The 4,202-nt window shown below is 41.6% G+C and overlaps 1 non-coding gene across 1 annotated transcript; it reads left to right on the forward strand.

Annotated features, from left to right (window-relative positions):
* Window positions 1–3,656: 3,656 nt before the first annotated feature.
* Window positions 3,657–3,738, forward strand: trnas-gcu (transfer RNA serine (anticodon GCU)). Its single transcript has one exon. It is a non-coding gene; the product is annotated as a tRNA-Ser (tRNA).
* The last annotated feature ends 464 nt before the right edge of the window (window positions 3,739–4,202 follow it).

A 4,202-nucleotide genomic window follows, 5' to 3' on the forward strand; every position in this document is an offset into this window, starting at 1 on the left:
GAACTTTATCTCATTTCACTCACAGCTCAGGGTCAGTGTGGCACAGTGGGACTTCTGGCTGTGTCCCACTTCACAATCCCTCAGTACTGAGAAAACAATGGGGAATATTACTCACATGTTGTGTTCTGTAACTTTTACAAACACTTTAATGCATATATTGTCTTCCAAAGCAGTGACAGAATGGTGGCTTTAGTGTGTTGTTGAAATAGCTTTGTTGAGTTCGTGCTGTACTAGCAGTTAAACAGTTCTTGGTTCAATCCCAGGTTTTGGCACTTTCAACCTCTCCTGTGTCTTTTTCTTTGGCTCCAATTGTCAAGCTGCATGATTTACTCTGAAATTAGCACCAGAGAACCAAGGCACCAGCGAGCATGAGGAGCTGAAATTAGCACAGATCAAATCCACTTAATATTTCTGACTGAAGATGGTTGCAAATGCTTCAGCTTCATCTTTTGCACTGACGTGCTCAGCACCACCATCATTGAGGATGTGAATGTTTTTGGAGCCTCCTCATCCTGTTAGTTATTTAATTATCCACCACCATTCACGACTGGATGTGGCAGGACTGTGGAGCTGTGATCTGATCCTGAGGGAGATATCCGTGTGTGGAGTGGCGGGATGTATGGAGAGTGATCCTGAAGAGGGTGTCCGAGCCTGGAGTGGAAGCTTTCCGTGGAGGTACAGGAGTAGGTCATTCAGCCCCAGTGTTTTATAAAGGTTTAGCATAACTTATTTGCTTTTACTCTATGCCTCTATTAATAAAGCCAAGTGTCATGTTTGCTCTCAGCAACCTTTTCAAACCTTGATCAAAAAAGATTGGTGTACATTGTCTCATTCTTCCTCCCAAACTGTATCACTTCACAAGTCTCTGTGTAAAATTTTATCTGTTGTGTGAAAGCCCATTTTACCAGTGTGTTTAAGTTCCTCTGAAGTGTGTTACTGTCACTGGCATCGGATGAAATTCACGAGCATTCTTTGATGCTATCTCCGTGGAAAGAGCAATCTTACACACTAGCTCAAATTGGGATTTTGTGTGTTTAGTCTCTTTCCTCACCCACCAATATAAGCACAAATCTGTCTCATAATGTACGGTCTAAGAATGTGCCAATGTTGCAATGTGGTGATAAATTCTTCAGTGTCACAATGTACTCACCAACTGTTTCACTACTTTTCTGATTTCTGGATCCAAGTTTGTAGCTTTCCGCGATCTCTAGTGGCTTAGGGTTGAGCCTCACTTCAACGAAGAAACGGAAAATTATGATTTAAAGATTACACTGTCAATCATTCACATCTCTGTCTTCTCCTGAACTTCGAGTTCAAATTTGTTTGTGAAGTTGATTCACACGTTAAGACAGCACAGTCTTTGTCTTTGTGAAGGAAGTGATTTGGGAATGGCTGGTTGAAACTGTCCCTTCTTGCACAGAAATTCAGTGCAAATACTTGATCACTCACAATTTCCTTAAGAGAAATTTGTTCACAATCGCATTCGACACAGAAACGGCCTCAGCATTAATCTCACTGAAGCAGAATGTGACCGTGTTGTTTGTTTCAGAATGTTGTTGCCATTATTTGTCGCTTTTAACCAAGACTGGGAGACAGGGCAAGGTTGATCCGAGGTTGGAATATATTATCATTCAGGAGCAAGAAAAATCAAAAGGAACAAAATAAGAAAACCCAGTCTCCGGATTTGAGAATCTGTAGATCCGCTTTGGGAAAGTGAATCAGAGCAGAATGAAGGGTGAACTGTCCAGAAGAGATGAAGACACAGCTCAGTCAACACATTCCCCTGGTTTATGATGCTGGAACATTCATCACACAGAAATGATTCAACCCAATGACAAACATTCTTCCAGCTGATAATTTATGCTACTGATTTAAGGACTGTCTCATGTGGTTACCGAGTGACGACGAGAAGATATTAAACTTTGTTCTATTCAATCTAGCTGTGATAAAGTTTGAATTTTTCTCCCTTTTATAAACAGTATTTGAAGGGTCTCGGTAACAATGTTCAGTGTTGATGAGAGTGGGGTCTGGGTGAGAAGCTGCTGAGTGTGACAGGGTCAGGACTGGATGCAGGAAGTTCTCTGACAGTCTCCCTCTATCTCTCTAATGGGTTTGAGTTGATTTACGACTGGTAGCTTTTATTTTACTTTTCTTATTTAGAGATATAGCCGCTTCGGCCCACCGAGTCTGTGCCAACCAGCAACCACCCATTTATACTAATCCTACATTCATCCCATATTCTCTACCACATCCCCACCATTCTCCTACCACTAGGGACAATTTACAATGGCCAATTTACCTATCAACCTGCAAGTCTTTTGGAGGTGGGAGGAAACCAGAGCACCCGGCGGAAACCCACACAGACATAGGGAGAACTTGCAAACTCCACAGAGGCAGTACCCAGAACTGAATCCTGGTCGCTGGAGCTGTGAGGCTGCGGTGCTAACCATTGCGCCACTGTGCTGCTGTTGGTGTTTTGAAAAATGAAGGAAGTTCCCTCCACCCATTTTTTTTGGACAGACAGTGTGGTATAAGGATGTAAAGGGTTAATGCTGAAGATAGTGGGATCAACCCCTCCCACTGTCAGAGTGATGATAGAACAGTCACATGAGATGAAGTTTGGGAGAAGAGAGAGCAGCACCAAGGATGCTAGCTTAGCAGGCTTAATGAGTGTGTATAGAGTATTGTGCAAATTAGAAAAGAGTTCTTAGTTCTTTCAGCAGGAACTGTGTCCAGAAAATATCGAGAAACTCACAATTTTATTATTCAGGAGTCGGAACACAGATATTAATTCCAAGTGACAGTTCTGGGACCAATTAACAAAAAAAGTAGAGAATAATATTGCTCACTGATTGAAATCCCCCAGTGAGGAGACAGTTAAACAGGTGATCTTTTGGGGCATCCTTCGATCCAAGGTTTCAGCAACATTTAATCTCCCTTTTTGGTGAAATTCTCTGTTATTTGCAACTTTTTTTATCAGCTTTGATGGGCGAGTGAAAAAACTGAAAAGATTGAACAGTTCCATCCTTTCTTTTCTTCCTTCTTCTCTTCTTTCCATCAGTTTCTCTTTTCTGTCCCAGATCAATATAATGATGAGAATCCCAATTTAATCTGCTGTTTCTGGTGTTTTATCCATTCCAATCAAAATTTCAACATTCCAATCAAATCTATTTGTTATTCCACAGTGTCTCTCCATGTGTTTTATTCTATTGTATTCTCTCACAGTCTGTTTGATGATCAATGTTACATCTCACTCTCTGTTCTGGTGAAGATCAGAAGCAGTGATATATGTTTACACCACCCGACAAGTCGGCCTGATGCTGTGGCTCGCTGATCATGTGGGGTTAAAGCAATTCTTCCAGTCAGTTAGTTCAGTTTTCATTTCATGAGAAATTCGGTCATCATGACTTCATCAGTGACCTAATGGTTCAGGTGTCTGAGTGATGTTAATCATGATGTGATGAAATGATTGTATGTTCCAGTCTTTCCGTGGTGGGTTTTCACACTGAGTAGAAACGTGTTGGACATGGTCTGGAAATGTTTCACACTGCTCCATTCCCAACTTCATTTACTTACAGAAGAGATATTTCCATCATTCCACAGCTGGCTGCACAGCCAGAAGCTGTGCTGAAGGTGACAGCTATGTCTCTACAACTGACAAGGTGGCCGAGAGGTTAAGGCGATGGACTGCTAATCCGTTGTGCTTTGCACACGTGGGTTCGCATCCCTTCCTTGTCGCTAGTTTATGAGCTGTTTCATGTATTATTTATGTTGGGTGAGCTTATGTGTCAAGTCAGCCTCGAAACCTGTTCTTGTCAATGTCCAGACAGTGATTCCAGAATTTGTTATACTTTATTAAAATTGAGACAGACAATTGGAATTCTTCACCCAAACTGCACCGGAATGAAGATCAAATAGGGATCACGAAACGGAGCAGGATTTTTCCTCCCCTCCTTCCTTCCATCATTACTTTCTCTGGATTTGCACCAAGTGAAAGACAAATGGGAAAAGCAAATGGCGAGATGCAGAAAATTATCCTTTGGCAAGAAATTTATTTTCAAATCTTCTTGATAGATTAAGTGAGTGAGCAATGCTTTGGCAGATGGAGTTTAAAATGAGGGGTCATCTACTACCTACGATAGATCAGAGTGTTTTTTTGTAAGAGGTGAGATGTTAGAAACGGTTGAGGAGCAGAGACCCGA

This window comes from Heterodontus francisci, unplaced genomic scaffold, assembly GCF_036365525.1.
Source record: "Heterodontus francisci isolate sHetFra1 unplaced genomic scaffold, sHetFra1.hap1 HAP1_SCAFFOLD_121, whole genome shotgun sequence".
NCBI classification, from domain to species: Eukaryota; Metazoa; Chordata; class Chondrichthyes; order Heterodontiformes; family Heterodontidae; genus Heterodontus; species Heterodontus francisci.